We start from the raw sequence: 18,585 nt of genomic DNA, 5'->3' as shown, positions 1-18,585 counted from the left end.
TGCAACAACTTGCTGCTAAATCTCAGCTGTGCTCTCTCTTTGTGCTCTGAATAGCTGTTCTTGAACAAATTAAAAAGCATAGCAACTCTTCTTAGTATGCACTAAAGGCTTACATACAGGGTATGGTTAGCACATTTCAGAGGAGTATATGGTTTCCACAGATCAATTTATTAGTGGAGTAGTATGACACATTTTGAGTAAAATGGGACAACATCAAATACTCCCTCTGTTTAATTTGGAACAGGGAGCTGAACTTCCAACTCCTGTCTCTCAAGAGAGTGCCAAAACCACGGGGTTATTGGATATTTGCAGGAGGGCTGCTTTTTTTTTTTTTTTTTAATTAGGAATATTTACCCCAATTTTAGTGGATTCCAAAGCTAATGGTGCTTGTGTGGCCATGGTGTATTTTCCCACCCACTCTCCCTGGCTTACCTGCACCTCAGCCCCTCTCCCCAGGAGTCCTGCCCACCCAGACAGTGCAAGAAGGAACCCAGACCCCAGAGGTTTCATGATGGAAGTGGCTGGGCCAGGATGCCTGGTGTGCTCCGGCATGGGAAGAGGCTGACCTGCAAGCCAACAACAAATGCACAGCAAGGTCTTTGCAAATGTCCCAGTGGGGACTGCTTCTACTGGAGCAGGCGATCAGCCACAAAACACTGATCCACCAAAAATCAGCCTTCATCCACGCTGATGCACCTGGAGCTACTTGCCTCTCAGCCATCCCTCACTTAAACTATCCTGGACTAACCTCTAGTGCATTTTTCCTAAGAAAGAACCCTGCTTCAGCAGGGATCAGGCCAGATTCACAACCAGAGCAGTGCCATGACAGACTCAGTGCCCTGTGGAAGCCACAAGAGGTGGCAGCATCCTTGCTACGCCCAGAGCCTGGGGAGAGCGAGACACCTCAAAATGGAGACCCTCAAAAACCAGCAGATATGCCTCAACTATGACCCCAGCAAGGCTTAGGAACCTGGCAAGGCTCCAGGCTGTCCCCAAAATCCAGCTTATGGAGCCCCTCCTACAGGCCACTTGTCTTTCACAAATCACAGAGCTAGCGCTGCTCAATCTCTTTGCCCTTAATAACCGCTTCATCCACGGCGCGGCGCAACGCCAAACACCTCTGCTTGCCTGCAGAAAGCATCTTACTTTGTTTGAACGTTACTTTGGAAACCTTCCCCACGCCACCCCCCCCTTCCTGCCCCCCAATGGCTTAGGGAAGGCTGGGCGGGTTCCATGGAGAGGGGGTAGCCCCGAGCCCTGGGCCAGGCAGAGCAGCTGCAGGGGCTCCCTCACAGGGCTGTCCAGCTCTCTCCTGTTCATGCTTTTCTACTTTGCATGAGACAGTTTTTTTCTCTTTTTCACTCAGACACATGACTCCTAAACCTAGTGATTGGGGCACCACCTGGGACAGGGTTAGGACACTGGGCTCCAGTTCTTACTCTAACAAAAATTTAAATATCTTTTATTGAGTATTCCCTAGAGCCCACATCTCCATATACCCTGGCAAGTTCCCTAGCGACCAGGCGGCAGCATTATTTTTCTTTTGCTCTCCAAACAGTCACGTATGCCTAGGAAAATGTAACAGTTAAAACGAAAAAGGGATGGACAGACCTCTTCCAGAACGTGCAAGAGCTGGGGCTGGGGGCACTGTTGTGGGAGAAACAGCTAAAATCTTCCCAGGCTGAGAAGCCCATCAAGACCAGATCTCCCACCTGAGTTCCCTAAGCATGGGCTAAATGTGACAGTGTGACCATTCTCATCAGCAGGACTTATGCGTGGCATGTGGGTCTGTTCATCCAGCACATCCCAGGCCAAGTAAAGCATGTCCAGAGGCACACGTTCAGGCATGCAAGGAACTCAGTGGATGCAAACGTGGGTGTTAAGGAATGTAGGTACCTCTGGGGTGAAGGGGCAGGCGAGCAAAGTTTCTTAGGTTCTAAATTTTAGACTTCATTGTGTGAAGTGACAGGTCTGCTAGGCACCCAAGTTCCTCCATGGGATTAAGTTCATGAAGATGACCTAACAGAAGGTATCTGCTTCTCACCTCAGAGTGCTCCCAAATCAAAGATTCAGAGAGTGCCTGCTATTCTATGCACTTTTCACACACCCATCTCTAATTGCTCTTCTGTGATTAACGAAAAGTGTTTCATCTGTATACACGAAAAAGGGTGAAAACTCCAGATGAAACGTAATGCAAAGTTAAACAGAACTGTTTGTGAATTTTCATCTGTTCTGCAAAAATGGACATGTCTAAGCAGCTTAGCAAAGGTCTGTGTGCAACACTTGTTAAATTAATCCAGCTAGCATCAGTAATGATAGGGAAAATACCACAGATAGCAGGTTTGCTTCTGTAGTTCTGGACGACCTGAGCTGTTAGCACTGCATTTGCACTTGGCTTTGTAAGAGAAAAAGCAGATGCCGTTCTCTTTCATTCATTTTGATTAAACTAATACAGTTTTGGCACCTTGTACAGCAATTATACCTTTTCTTTAAGTTTTCGTCCAGTTCAGTCATAGGCACAGAAAATAAAAGCACATCAACATTTTGTTAAAAGAATGGCATTTTCACAACCACAGCATCAAGACTGAGGGATCGTCTCAAGTCTTTCAACTCAAGTCTTTCCACCAAACTTGTTTTAAAAGGGATGAACAGAAAGACCTGAAGGAACAAAACAAATCCAGACACCATGCTTCCCTCTCTTTTTCCTTGCTTCCATGTTTTAGAACTCCAGAAGAAAAAGCCATGTGCACATGCAAAAGAATTACTTACTTTAGGTGGTAAACACCACCATCATTCCACCACTTTCTTCTTATTTTCGTCACGTATTTGTTAAGAAATAGCTTTAGTGCTTCTTATGTATGCCTCTGAAATTCTTCAAGGATGCTTGTATAATTATGAAGAACTTACTGAATTAATAAGCCGCAGTAATTTGGAAAGGCATTAAAATAATGTGAGAGGCACACCCAAGGCTGTGCTGTGGGTGAGCAACGCGTGGAATTGAGCTCAGCTACAATGCTTTGCTGAAAGCAAGCATTCCCCTCCAAAGCAAACAGTGGTTCTACCAGCTGTAAGCCCATCACTTTGCAGTCGCAGACTCGTACAGTGATGCCGTACAAAGCCTTTTGAGCCGCTACAAACCACAACAAGTTCAAAACCTGACTCATGTCTAGAACTTCGACTTGCTCGCTGTTACCATCTTAGTCATTGCCAGCAGCCCTACATGCATCTGCTAATCCTGCGGTATCCTCAGCACCATTCCCTCCTGTGGGAAAGCCCTGGTTAGTCAGCCTCGCAGAAAGGTAGGGTATTGTGATATTTCTCTTACCATTGTGCTGCTTTGTTCTTCTGGTATTCTCATCTTAATGACAGCGTGAGCTGTTGGCCTTCCACGCTTTCTTTGTGCCTATGTAAATTCAGTGTTTGATGCTGAAGAGGCGGAGACGATTTCTAAGTCAAGGGGCAGGTGTGAGTGAAAGGAGCAACCCAGCAGCCAACTATTTGAAAAAGAAACCTTTAATGTCTCATCAGCTCAGCACTTGAAAAAAAAAGCCTTCATAACTTGCCTTGAAAACTGGAAAAACAGGGTGTCTAGCTATAATTTAAGACATAAATAACAAGACGATACTGCAGTTCCCTGACATATTTTGACTTTTGCACAGTGAAATGCTATCTTAAAAGTAGGTCTGATTATTAATACGTGAAACACTGTCAGTGACAAAGAAGTTACAGAAAGGTTGATTTGTTTCTCATTCACTAATCACAATTTCAATATATTTGGAGAAAAGAGCCCAGGCTAAATTTCAGAGTGCAACTGAGGAAGTTGTTCTTTCTTTTTGTTGAACAGACATACGTACGAGTATTTTGGCATGATCAGAAATTTGAGCATACTTACAGTACTGATACAACTTTACAGGACTGACCATAGTCTTCAGAGGTATTCAATGGCTACCACGAGCATCCCTAAAACTTCAGCACTGGCATCTGACACCCCAACTAACAAACTAAGTTTCAGCAAAAAGTATTTTTCACCTGCAACTGGTGAGTATGCACTCCTTCAGTCTGGATGTCTCCTTTTCAGCACATAAAACACAGCAAAGCAAGTAAAAATGCACAGGGAACAGAGTGCAATACAAGCCATCCGAATTCCCAAAATTTATTTCTATTTCCCTGGTCCAGAAAAGACTTCTAAGCATGGAGTTAAAGCTTCAGGACATGAGTAGCTTACTTGCCTTCTGTGGGACAACTTGCTTATTTGAAGTTGTGTGTGTGCTTATAAGCTCTGCCCTGTAAGTCATGATATACAGAAAACTGTCATGTTCAGCCTCCTGTGCACAAGCATCTTTACATTCCTCATGGTAATCTCAACAAGAAACCAAAAGCCAAATTTCCTGCTGGACTTCTGCTGCTGAAATAATCAACTTTCTCCATGGTTGCCTCATCTAGAAAAATTTTATGATGCTAGTAGATGGGCAAATGCAAGCATTCTGCTCCTTGCGCCTTCAAAGCTATCACGTAAAGATAACAGTGTTTTCTTTTAATCTTTTTTTCATTACTGAATATTATGCTTACAACAATCCTGCTTTGCTACAGATGGTTTCCTGTTGTTCCTGCCAAATGTGAAATAGCTATAAAACTTGAAAAGGTTTTGATGCTGTCACTGCATGAAAAATTGCATCTACAAGGGAAAATTAAATACGAGCCTTAGCCTTTAATTGCTTTAATCTTACTTAGTAAGTGAACTTTTTTACCCCCACCCCCAACTCAAAGCTTCCGATAACATGACCTGAAGGGAAAAATATAGCTATGTATTTTAGACAGGTATAAAGCCTTCATTAACAAAAACAAAAAAAGAGGAAGGGGAAGTAGATAATTCTCATGTCCAGACCAACCAAACAGCCACCAACTCCAGCTAACAAGAGCAGTGCCTTTGGCTCAGCTTCATAAAATATGTAAAGTCATTTCTGTTAGAAGACAGTGAAGTTCCTGTTTTCAGTGCTATAATAAGGAAATCTGTCATCTTAGCAGACAAATTACTAGAAAATGGCTTGCGTACTCCCAAGGGGACAGAGCCTTTGCTCCTTGCGTGGGCAAACCTCAGTGAACTCAGTGACAGCTTTACTTGAACGCAAAAGGAGTGTTAAGTAGTACTTCAAAGAAAAATTGAACTTTATACATTTATCATTTGATGAGGAAAACTGTTGATGCTCTGATGCTCTCTGTAAGCGTAGATTCAGTGGTGTATGGGAGAAGGGCTAGAGAAAAGATAGTTTACCAGCAAAGGCATGGGGCAGGCACATGACTTAACGAGTGGAGCATCAACAAATGAGTGAGCTACACAGGCTTACTCAAATTTCTGCCAGTATTTGACTGGCACTACATCAACATACTCATTTTCTAGAAAAAACAGCAAGCATTTAACCACTTCCTTCTACCAACAAGGTACGGCTGTGCTCACTGCCATGGATCTGCCTATACAAGCGCCGAGGGTAGAGGCAAAGAGAATAAATATTAGAAATTGCTCTATCATTTTGAGCGCATATGTCTGTTGCCTTACACAGAAGGTGTGATATCTTAGGGCTCTGCAGCACAAGATCAAGTGCTCTGTATTACAGTGGAGGTTTGGTGACCACCCTTGTCTGCAGGAGGAAAGCATGCAATTGTAGTCTCACCCAACCAAGACATCAGACCTCAACTTTCCAGCTGCTCAGACCTCTATTGTTCATTCCTGGAAACGGATCCGATAGCCATTCACTACAAGAAGAGATTCACTTTCAGTGGAAAGGGAAGCTGGTGGCGTTTTATTGCCTTTTAACCTGTGCTGTCTTTCCCTACTCTGGAGGCTGGAATTTAAAAGCTGAGGCAGAGGTGACATTGCGGGCAGGAGTGAGTGGAAAATGTGTACACTCATAACACTGCAACCAGATGCTTTATCTACATGTGGACATGCCTCACCCATGGGCTGTACCCCCGAGGGCACCATTCACTGCCTCCTCAAAGTGCTCCTGGTGTTTCCCCAAGCAGAGATACTCCCCCATGCAGAGCTCCTCGTACCAGAGATATCTGTTTGTTTGTTTAGTCTGCCTTCTAGCTAAGCTAAATTAAAAGCAACCTTATACAAGCTCTGGGAGACCTGCACCACACAGCTATGGACAAACCCCTGTGGTTCAGCCCAGCTGTGGCTCCTGGTTCATTGTAAATCTCCAGGTTGTGGGGAGCAGGGGTGCAGGGGCTGCTTGGGACCTGTGTGGCTGACGTGCTGGACCTGCTGCCCTCATTGAGTGACCCCACAGGGCGTCCAACTTTGACATCTGTGAAAACCAGTGGCTCCTTGCTTGGGCCAGGAAAGCATTCACGGACAAGAACCTTTTATCTCTCTTTTTTGGCATAGCCTGCATACATCTGAATTTTGGATGAAAATCAGAAATGGGCATGCAGGTCCAATTTGAATAGCTGCTGATGTTACTAGAGAGTCTCCTGTTGACTTCACTGGGAAGTGGATCAAGTCCCTGCATGTTTGTTCATTTGTTTATTTATTTTTTTATTTATTCATTTATTACCATTTTGTCATTTGGTCGCCAGCTGAATTATTTGCACCTTTCACATCCAATTAAACACCACAAACTGCTAGTGCAGTATTTTTCTCACAACTGGTTAGAAACCATGATAGAAAACATAATCCTGCCACATCAGAGATGTTCTTCATATAATGTACTGTATTTGCATCTAGGTTTCCTTGATGCCAGCCAATGTCATCTGTTATCTGTTTTGGTCTGCTTGTGAGAACTGGTAATTTTTGAAAATTGAGAGCAAGGAAAGAACAATTGTTTTTTCCTTTGTATTTTACATCCCAAGGAAACCAACTGGATCTACACATGCACACAAAAATATACCCCTTGAATTGGCAATATGTTAGCACATGCTTTTTCTGCATGGAAAATTTAAAGAGATGAGGCTCATCACGGGGAAGTATTTGAATATAATTAAATAAATCTGCGCCCCACAATGCTTGGATGCTTGGTTCTGCTTTTGTCTCTCTTGGAGGGTGCTGACACTCAGACTCGGTGATGGATTAAACCGTGACAGCTGAGATAGTTACTGCCCTCAGCTGTGCACTCTGCCCCTCTCTTGGAAATTACTGCCCTCCTGCAGCCGGCACAACTGAACGCTTCATGAATCCGGTTTCAGACTGCCAGACTTCACACCAGGCACGGCTCATGCGGACCTGCCAGCCCGTAAACTCCCATGGCTTGGAGGCGAGTCCGCGAGCCATTGAGCCATGCCTGCTGTGCAGGTGGGAAAGACTCAGAAAGAAAGGGGGTGGCCAGCTGAAGGTGGTGCTGCTTCGCTTGCCCCCCGTCACGGGCCACTGGACAGGTGGCAGCCCACGGATCACTCTCTCCTATTTCTGGAAATACAAATGCGCTGAACTCAGGGGGCACGTTGTCACCAGCTACCTGCCGAGAAAAGAAATGGCAAAATCTCAAGTGACAAAAAGAGAACACAACCCTAGCCTTTTCTTGTTGCTTCTTCTTATTGTTGTGGTTTTTTTTTTGGGGGGGTTGTTGTTATTGTTGCTGCTGTTTGGATTTTTTCTTTTGCAACTGCCCTTCAGGGACAGTATTAAACTGTGCTCAGCACTGACTAAACTCTGTTCCTTTGAGGTCTATCACAATTTTTTTGTTGACTCTGATAGGAAGAGAAACTTTACTTCAGGATGGTAATTTCAAACTCCTTTTTGTTGTAACTGGTAAATTTAAGTCCCATGCTTGAGGATGCCGTCTGTTTCACAGTTCCTAACTATAGCAGGCTATAAACCAGCACCAGGTAGTTTAACAGATTCTGCCATTTTTAGCCTTTGATCTTGTCTGTTCCTCATATTTTTGTAGTCCCAGCTTTTCTCTTCCAAGATGTGTGATCTGGGTGCACAGGGCCTTTTCATCTCCTTCTTTTCAGTGACAGAAGCCAATTTCTATAAAGCCTCAATATATCAGCTTTCAGTATACAGATCTCTTTCCCTCCCTGGTCATTCTCCCAAGCAGTGGAGCGTGTATAGAGTTGTGAGAGAAAAATGGAGCATGTCACAGGAATGTATCCTTCTAGCTTGTATAATTATAAATATCCAATCCTGAACTATTAAAGTGGTTCTTGCTTAAACTGAAAAGAAAATTCGTGACACTCAATCTGCAAATAATTGTATGTTGCTTAACTGGCACTTCAGTAGTTTTTCTTTGTGATATATCCGAAGGAAGAGATGGATGCACTGTCAGAATTAAAAGCTTTCTCAGTACTCGGCCATATGTTTCTGCTTTGGTCCCCAGCCTGTTACATTGCTGAACAGAGGATGAAGGCTGGTCTAACAGAGCTTCATATACAACACGATCTCCAGGGGAGGTGGGGGAAAAAAGTGAATCTTTCCAGGGTTCCTTCTTACCAAAGAGCTAGCTCAGACTTGGATTCAGCCAAGTTTTGCAGCACCATGTCCTGGCCATAAAGCCTAATGAACCAGAGGCTCATTAACACTATCTCCAGGGGATGTTCATCCATCACCATTTGCACAGCAGAGACAAAGACAGTGAGAAACTGGAGCTCATACATCTTTCTATGCCAGGCTCCAGTAGGGAAGCAAACATCTCATCGAAGATTGGTTGGGAATGGTTGGATCCTGGAGGTTTGCAACTAGGTTGATCTTGGCCTTAAAGATCAAAAGGGTCTCAGGTCTACCAATATTTCAGGATGCAACAAGCAGAGTCAAGCTAAGAGTTATAAACTTTTTTTGTTTTCCTCCCCACCTGCCCAGTGGCCATTGACTGTACCCAAGTAACATTCGCAAAACACACTTTACCCCACACATGTTTATTGTCAGAGCAGACCCCTGGACAGTCGGTTCAAGACCCCCCTAGCCTCGTGTGCAGAGCAAGCTAGGCAAGGGTTAGCTGAGATACCACCAGCTGCTGGAGAGGTTGCTTGTCGGGCAAGGAATGAGGCAACATCAACCTCCCGAAGAAGCCTTTCTGCTATAAAACTGACACAGCTCTGGCAGTCCCCTCTGCCACACAAAATCTTACCAGCCCTCCCCTCCCAAAAAGGAAATGAGCAGAATTTAAGGCATTGAATCCAAAAAAAGCTCAGCTCTGCAGAACCGAGTCTGAAAAAGAATAAATGCCAGAAACTCTATGAAATCCACCAGGGACTTTGTTATTGATTTTGCACTGCAGATGGTCAGATGATATGGTAATGTGGTAATGTAAAACCTGTTGCTAGACTCATGGTGGGTGATTCAGTTCAAGCACTGTGGATTAACTTCACAGAATGCCACTTCTGACAGTTCAAAACCAACACTACCTAGTGTCAGATCAGGAGGATGTGGCCCTGACTTCATTTCCACAGAGATTTGAAAATCCACTGTCAAAGCTTTAACTTCTTCAAAAGACAATAGCAGATAATGCTTTAAAATAGCCTTTGTCTTTTTTTTTTTTTCTTTTTCCTAATGGATGCCCTGTGAATTTGAAAATAACTTCCTCTCTTCTTTTGTTCTGATTTCCCTGGTGGGAAGAAACTGGAAGATCTGAGCTATGTCAAGTCAGAAGAGATGTCTGCAAAGCTAACATGGTTCAGGAGCAGTGTTTGATCACTAAGTGTTGCTGCAGAGCCAGCAAGAGCTGGGCGCGCCACCCTTGTGGGAGCTCTGCCATCAACTGTGTGGGCCCAGGATCTCAGCTTTTTATATAGAATTGGATGAGTGATAAATCAAACAAAAGAACAACAAGTTACTTGGCCTCCAAATAATATTTGGATGTCCAAGTCTTCTGCTTTATGAAGCCAGGTTCTTAGTTTTCTGGGAAAAGTATGGCCAAGCATTTTGTTCACATGGTGACCATCGGCACAGGTCAATAATACTTGCCAAGGTGGACAGTCGTAAATGTCACAATTCCATCTTGTTCAGTAGTATCTAATCCTTTACAGCAACCTACCTTGTTGGAATACACATGGCAAGAAAGTGCCTCTGTTTTCGCAAACAACTACCTGCCCTAACGATGCACTGGCCAGAACGTTTCTACGTGTTAGGAAGGAAGGGTTTTCCCCAACAAGAGCTGCTGCTCCAGGAGCTGTTGGGTAAAAAAGGGCACTTGTTATCTTCTAGATGCATCAGAAAAAATATAGCAGGTCTTGAGGGTCAGGAGGGCACCAGAAGGCAGCAAAGGCCTGGTTTGGAGAATAACCAGAGGGAGAAACGAGATACCTTTAACAGGAGTGAATGGAAAGACTGATCTATCCCCAGCTCCACAGATGATTCACGCAGGGTGGGGTCATGCTGGAACCTCTCAGCTTACTCTGCTATAGGCAGTAGCTCACGCTGCAATTTATCTACCCTTTAGCTGAGAAGAGAAGTAGCATAGATACGATCTGAAACCCAGTTCCATCCTAGCACGGTTAAAGGAAACAACTCTGTTGAGGATATTAGAGGGGAATTCCTCCACTGATGACAACATGAGAAAAACATTATCTTAATATTAATCTTATCTTCAAAAGCTTATGCTCCTATTTTTTGAAAACTGAGACTTCGACTATTTATCTAGCATGGCTATATGGGTTCAGTTAGAAGCTGTAGACTCTGTCAAAATATTCCAGTCCTCCAAGAAATGTCACCCTTACATGTAAAGTTGAAATGTTTCACGTGAAGCCATTTTCAGAGGAATTCTAAACACCTCTATGGTACAATTGCATTCAGTTCAACATTTCCAGTGAGATGATTTCCATGGCATACAATTCAGTACGATCCCTTGAAAATGACCATCTCACAATCTGATGTGAAAATTTAAAACATCACATGTTTTCCATCTAGCTACAATAGAGAAAAAAATGCCTATTTATGGCAGCAGTTTTCTATAAAAGCTATCTATCTACTCAAAAGAAGAAATCCTGCTGGCTTTTTCTGGGCACATTCTCATCTGAGCTCTTTGCTGCGGTCAGACTACATTACTGCAAACAGCAACATAGCTATGCTGTACCCTACCAACCAAAAAAGCTGGGCCAAGCTTTGACAACAGTTTCACCCTTGCCAGACATCTCCAATGAAATTGAGCTCACAGGACCTTGCCTGAAGGTGAAATTGTTCCCACTGAGGGGTGTGGAGCCAAGCTGGCTGCTGGTGAATATAACATATTTCCTTCATTTGATTGTTCTTGTTTCATTTATTTTCAAAATTAATTTCTTATCAGTGTTGCTCTTCGACAGAGGATGCCTAAACTTTCTTTTCTTTTCACTTTCTACATCTTAGACATTTCTGATAGAGAAGAACAAAGAACTGGCCATAGTCATGGGGTTTGACTCCATTTTGCACAACCACGTTAATTTTCTTTTAAAATTTGTGATCTCCCATGATTTTTCTCACAGAGCTGCCAGAGGTTTCCACCATTTGTCCAAAACTTTTCAAGACCTTTTATTCGAAACTGCAGTGTACAACATCGTCTCCCGCCTCTGCTGTAGAGGAGCGGCAGCAGTAGCCATAGGCCTTGTCTATTCCAACGAACAGCAGCCGTAGGTGTGAAAGCTTTCCTTGTAGCTTGAGGCACATAAGAGGTTTTGGGTGGTACCCCAAGGAGGTGGTGATCACTAGGCTCCTTGGCACTGCTAGACTAGATGAGAATCTCACCCGTCATCCGATGGGGAACAGATCCAAAGTGCTATCCAGTGCCCCTTCATGTAATATCTAAAGCTCCACTGGTTGTAAAAATGAAAACACTTTTACTCTTAGGCATACAAGTGCCTAGCTGCACTTCTTCTAATCCACGGTATCACTGCTGTAGCTGTGGCAGCAGCTAAAAACACCCAGCTCAACACCAATGAAAGCCTCTCACAGTCGTGCAAGGCTCAGGCAGGACACTTCACTGTTGGAGTAGTTTTTGCAGCCCTGGCTGAGCTCTCTGCTCCCTGAGAGGTAACCGAGCCAGGCATTTCAAAGCTACTCCAGCACGACGTACGACTATAGTGTACTGTGCTTGGAACAGGCGTGTGATGCCACTGCTGCCCGGGTGCTCCTCGGTGTGGGGGGCAGCCCTCTTTCCTCTCCAGACCTCAGTTCCAGAGCACCCTTTTACAGGGAGATTGTGGAATCAGAGAAAATAAAAATTGGCATGCTACAAACGTGTTTTCACGTGTACATGCAGTCAGCTGCCACGCTACCAATGCTGTGATATCTTGCAGCGTTGGTCGTGATTTCAAAAGTATAGTAGCAGTCTAAAATGTACAGGCAAATTAGTTTGCAATGTTAACACGGAACCGAAAACAGCGGTTCCACTGTCCGCAGGAGAAATACGTACTTCCACTCAAATAGCAAGCCCGCTGGACCCTCTAGAGTTTGTGAACTGGTCAGAACACCAGTGCTTTCAATAATAAAAAAGTCTAAAACACATTTGATGTAAGGAAACTTTAGCTTTGAATCACAGATGCTACCAGGAACTGTAGCTACTTTCTAGCGTTCACAGAAAAAAGCAGTTCTTTAGACCAACAGCAGGAGCAGAGAAACTCACGGACCGGTAGATCTCGTTCAAACAAAACCTAAACCCAACATGATTTCCAGCCACGGCCCTCAGTGACATCCCCACGAGAGAGTGGCTCCCGTACCAGAGCCACGCCGACTTTGGGGAGAGGCAACAGTCGCACTCGAAGCAACCCTACCTTGCGCAGATGGGCTCACCACCGCCGAAGCCCAGAGAAGTCCTCCGGCAGGTAGAGGGCTCGGGGTAACCACTTGGTCGGGCTCTCACAGGTGCCGAGGCTCGGGCACAGCCAGCGCGCTTCTCCTCTTCTCGCAGAGCTTGTCATGAATGTCCCCAGCTGGGTCCCCGGGAGCCCAGCCGCGCCGAAGCCCTGGGGTTCCGGCCCCGCGCCCCCTTTGCAGGCTGGCAAAGGGGCTCCCCAGCAACTTCTCCTTCCCCGCTTGCTCTCTGCTGGGGAAGTTTCGCAAAGCCGCGGGCGCTGGAGCGGGCGCCGCTCGCTGCGGAAACTCGCCTACCCCACCTAGAGGTCCACGGCAGGATGAGGAGGAGCCCCGCACCCCTTCCCCGCTCCTGCTGAGTTTGGATTTTGCTGGTGAACAAGAGGGGAAGAAGGTTTTATCAGGTTTGGCGCGGAGAAGGGGAGCCGAACCCTGGGGTGCAGAGCAGGGGAACACTTCTGGGAAGCTCCCGGGAGTTGAGGAGACAAGGGGGAACTTCGGTGATTGAACTGGTTCAACTCAGAGAATGTTGGTATGTCAAAATCAAACTCTTCTGCACAAATACCTTGATTTTGAGGGTATTTAGGGTGACTCCTCTGAAGCCCGCCTCACTTTCCCACCCTTCAGCAGCAGGTTTGGGGACCCCCCCCCGGAGTTCCCACAGGACTCCGTCAGAGCGGGACAGCATGGGAGACCCCAAGAATCACTGGGTCCTTGGGAGCTGTGGACAACCCAGGGCACACGCAGCTCCCAGTGGCTTTTACCATATTCTAAGGGAATAACTTTGGTGTTTTTAAATTGAAAATGTCATAGCTACCTTTCTGAACTTCTGATTCTTTTCTTCCAAAGCAAACCAGAAATAGTCTTATAGTATTGAGTTTTCTAAAGGTTGCAAATTCTGGCTGTCACCTAGCTCTACTTGAAGGAATTGCCGGTATTTCTGCACAGACTGTTCCTTAAAATCGGAAAATGTGAAGTAACCTACTCAGCATTACTTAACACTGAATTGAAAAGAAATGAAATGTGAAAAAAATTACACACCTGCAAAAGGCTTGAGTGCAACTAGAGTAGCTAACTCAGAGGTCACAGGGGAGAAATATATCAACATTGCAACTATTTTTGTGAGCATCCAACACGTAGTTTGAAAAGCTGACAGTGTTTGGTAAATCGGTGGAAAATATTTCTCAAAGGAGACCTTTCAGCCTTGTTGGGATACAAGATTCATAAAAGCTGTTTTCTGGTATATGCTGTCCTTGCAACCCCACAGCTGACCTGATATTCGTCACAATGTTGGGCAAATCTTTGCATTGAAAACAGGGCTGCATTTGTTCTTATCTAACACATTACAAACTCTATGCTATGAATAAACATTAAATTATAATTGGGCATTTTTTCATTTTATTAAGAAGGATGTTCAATTCAATGGCCCCAGTTGTCAAAGACTGATCCTGGGCTACACAGCAAGTTGCTTCCTTCTTACCTGCAGAGAAGAAAAGGTTACGGCTGGTATCACAACACAGACAAAACATGGCTAAGCCTGGCTGACCTTCCAAAGGGCTTCTCTTAGCAGCAGGTGAATTGTTCCTGAACTTAGTTCTTTGCTGAGATAAGGTTACATGAGAGACAAGGATGAAGGTAGGAATAGCTGAACAGGGCAGGTTCTCTGGATATGATGGAAAAAAACTAGGGATGAAGTTGCCTTGCTACAGCCACAGGGTACATTCGTTCCTGAGACAAAGGTGGCAGGACCATGAAAGACAGAAGAAAGTGTGGAGCAGAAGGCAAGAAGACCAACGGTTTTTTAGCCCCATTTCCTGTGGAAACAAGGTTCATGGGATGTTTGTGTTCCCTCCTAACAAGTTTTTAATTTACTGGCCAACAAAGATACATCCTCAGAAGTCTCTAATGATAAGCAGCTGGCTAAAGACAGTCATCCCCAATTTGTTGCCCAGATTTGGGGAAAAGCACAATGTGAACACACCTTATGAGAAAGCAGCAAATCCATGCAGAGAGAGACCTCACACATTCTCCAGCCACCCAAAAAGCATACATCTTCTTAGACCACACAAGTCAGTCAACCCACAGGACACAAATCTGTAGGAAATCAGGATTCATTAGTTCCAGTACTTCTGGAGCAAGATGTTTTTCTGAGGATGGTTTATCATCACGGGTCTGAAAGGCACCAGAGGATTTTACGTTTTATAACTTCAACCTGAATTAGGTTATTCTTCATACTCCTGTTTGCCCCAGTCTACTAAGCAGGAGGCAACCAAAAGCCACAACCAGAATGTGCTCTTAGCTGTTTAGCAGCCCTGCTGATCTCAGGGCACCCAGGCCATGCCTAGGGTAAAATTGCAATGCAATACGGTTGGCCAAGGTCCTGCCTCTGAGTGATCTCATAGTTTGGTCTTGAAGCCCACATCCTACCAGAGCTATCTGGCCCAGAGGAGCTGCTCATCAGGGATGCTGAGTGTGTGCCCTTTGCAGTGGTAAAGAGCTGTGTAAAAAAACAGAGCTCATCTTTTGCTGACCCAGTCACAGTGGTAAAGTAAGTGTGAAAGAAAAAGAAGAGCTACCTTTGTCAAAGGGCCTCCAAAATGAGAGCATTTTTTTAAGTTGTCACATTGATGCCTGGCACCAGGTATGAGGCTGAAAGGATTAACTGCTCCTTTCAGCCCCTATGATATCCATGTGTGTCCATCTACCCTCTCTGATGCATCTGAAATTCCTACCCTGAACTCCCAGGCAGAACAAGGGGACTTGCAAGCATCGGTGCCAAAATAAGTATATGCAGCCGCAAGGAAGGAGAGGAGGGTTGGGTCATGATAACCTATGGACTCAGCCATCTGGACTTGTGAGGCTTCTTACTGCTTACCTGCTCTATCAGGATGGAGGGCTCTGTGGCACATGGATACCTGTTGTCACATAATCGTCCTTCCACCCTACCTTCAGTCACGTCAGAGGCAGCAAAAGGGCAGAGTATGTGACTGTAATATTCCTGAGGTTTAGCCAAAGGGTCTGTGTCTTCCCTCAAGTCATGGGAGAGGTAGGGCGGCACGAAAAGTGCCTGCACTACTTGCCTAAAACAAACAGTGGGTTTGTTGTGTGTGTGTGTTCTTGCTGCTGTCATCAATTAAGTAAGGCTGATGGGACTCTCCCTTTCACATTTTGCATCCTCTCCCTTTTCTGCAGAAGCTGGTATTCCCCTGCCCCACCATGGTGCAGGGCATTTGCATCCAGAGATGGTGACACAAGGAGGGGAAGGACAGAGGATTATGAGATACTTGGTCCTTGGAGATCCGTTTTCCTTTTGTGGTGGAAAATAATCTGCTTTATACCTAAAGATGAGCCATCTAAAGACCTCTTTTGTCCCCCAGGGGTTGTGATGTTCCTTTTGTTGCAACGCTAAGGGCTAAGAGAGGAAAATATTGTAAGAAGGAAAAGTAAAATAATTGAACAGAACATCCTAGGAATGACAAGGTAGCACTTCTGGGAGCGTGCTTCATAAAGGGACCCTTTCTCAGAGCTTACACTTATTTCCTGAAAAAAAGAATTACAAGCATGCACCTGCAAAGGGCTTCCTTTAGTATCCCACCTGCTTCAAAGGCTGGATTTACCAATGTTAAACTGATGACTACATGTGAGTGTGCTTGTCCAGGGTTTCTAACCCTCTTCCTATCCTCCATAATCCATGCAGTCCCCTCAGTCACCTTTGTTGCAACACCTACCACCACACTCAGCCTTTCTCCCCCAACACTTTCTACCTCCATGTGGTTGGCAGATAGGTTCTGCCCTTCACTGGTCTCTGCCGTCCGTGAACCACAGCACTCCCTTTCAGCTGCTGCATTTTTTTAATTAGGTCTGAGAAAACACACGTGGGTGCTGGTTTGGGTAGAGACTAGTCTGAAAAAGGTTTCCTACAGCCAGAAATATTTGGTTTATTTCAAACTGTATCTCTCAGAGATTCTTCAAGTTTTCCTGACTCACTTCTCCAGTTGACTCATTACAAGCCCCCAGCCTCACAGATATCTTGTAACTGAAGCTGATTTCCAATAGTCACATAACCCTATGTAGCATTTGGAGAACTTCTTCCAAATCATTAGGCACACTATTCCAGGCTAGCTCATTTAAATATTTTTCTACTTTTCAGAATTATGTCTTTTTACAAGGAAGGCAGCAAGCATCTGAAAATTATGAAGCAATTAGCTTAGCTCAAACAGTAACAGTAACCATGCTCTTGCATTTGTAATAAATATTTGAAATAATTAACAACATATTTCTGTGCCTTCTAGAATGTATGTAATTAACAAATGTATTAATTATGATTCCTTTCCTAGAAGGAAGACCTCATGCCAACTACTGCAGAAGTAGTTAAACCAAAACCAAATGAAATCACCCTTTCCCTTGTTGCTGAGAGAGGACACTTTATATGTTATATGACATTTCCTTCAAAGTCTTTCAAAACCTCAGGCAGGCTTTGGAGAACAACAGAGGGTGGATCCAAGGCCAACCCTTCTCAAACATCTGAAAAGCCAAGGGAAGAGAGGAAGCTAGGAAAGAGTTAAGCTGAAGGCCCAGGAACAAATGGAGTACAGGACACTTGAGATACACTATTGTAAGAGCTTGTATTAAAAGTACTCTTAAGAGGCCTCTTCCTGCATTACAAATGTCTATTGGAATTTTGCTGTTGGTTTAACAAAAAGATTGGATGCTAGGGCAGTCAGTAGCTCAAGCTTTTCTGAGCTCGACTTTGGATATAAAATTTTAAACCAGGGATCAGTGGATATTTACTGTGTTACACCATATTTCAGTCTGGATTTGTAGCTTCATTCTCCACAGTACCTTTGTTCACATGTATGGTTTTGCATTGCAATTTTTCACTTTTGCATATATGTTGTCCTTTTCTATGCATTGACATTTCTGTACTTACTGTTGTAGAATTATTTGCTTTACCAAAGTCTTCCCATATAGTTTCATTTAGTTTTATTCCTTGATGCATATCCTCTAGACAAGACATTTTTCAAACAGTTGGTTTCTTTTTCTTACCATATTAATAATTCTAAAAGTTTGTCACATATTGTAAGGTTTTGTTATTTGGGGATGAGGGAGAACTATGGGTATTAAAGAACATTAATCTCTGATGGTTCTGGATTTCTTATTTGTTGTTCTAAATTTTGCAGTACTGTGAGAGATTTCTTTCATCTTCATCTTTGATATTTTGCCTATTTTATTTTATTTCAGAATTTCTCTGCTGAAATAATCCAACACAGAAGATGCCAATGTCAGTTTCTTTATCACCCTAAACTTTAGGGGGCCCTTAGGATATGTATATATTCAATATAAGTTATGTATGCTTACACACATGCTGATGTTCTGTGCGAAATCAATATGACAAGGTGAGCTGACCTTGTATTTTCTCTATCTTTTCAAAAGAGTCCAACTTTATCAGTGAGTCTATCTTTGGTATCAAATGGTCAGAGACAATACCAGTTCTGAAAAGTCAGACTACAAGTTCCTTAGTCACAGAAGAAAAGCAGTAATTCTGCCTATGCTAATGTTTAGCAAAAGCTTTCATTAGGAAACCTTAGCATTACCCAGATTTTGACTTAAGGATTTAAATTCTGGAGAAAGGAAAATCTATACTTTGCTTTTTGCTACTGTCCACACTGATCTGAGAGAGGTATGAATCTCTGAATACTGCTATTTGCATTTTCACAATGAAAAGGGAGTTATTAAATTCTCCAAACTTTCTTCCTGCAGTGAATATGCTCCAACATCGTAGAATTTGTACAAACTTTTCTCCCTGTAATTATTTCCAGTTAGCATTATTGGCATTGCAGTGCTGACATGAAAGGAAGAGAAATGCC

The 18,585-nt window shown here is 44.0% G+C and overlaps 1 protein-coding gene across 2 annotated transcripts in view; it reads right to left on the bottom strand.

Moving 5' to 3' along the window:
- EDAR (ectodysplasin A receptor) overlaps positions 1-12,933 on the bottom strand; it is a 75,526-nt gene extending 62,593 nt beyond the window's left edge. For both annotated transcript variants that reach the window (XM_075091972.1, XM_075091980.1), the window contains exon 1: positions 12,679-12,933. The gene's annotated coding sequence lies outside the window, so the exon portion shown is untranslated. The remainder of the gene's footprint in view (positions 1-12,678) is intronic.
- Positions 12,934-18,585: the final 5,652 nt, after the last annotated feature.

The sequence above is a fragment of the Phalacrocorax aristotelis genome, chromosome 1, assembly GCF_949628215.1.
Source record: "Phalacrocorax aristotelis chromosome 1, bGulAri2.1, whole genome shotgun sequence".
NCBI classification, from domain to species: Eukaryota; Metazoa; Chordata; class Aves; order Suliformes; family Phalacrocoracidae; genus Phalacrocorax; species Phalacrocorax aristotelis.
Note: the sequence above shows the minus strand (reverse complement) of the source record. Positions and strands in the feature narration are given on the sequence as shown.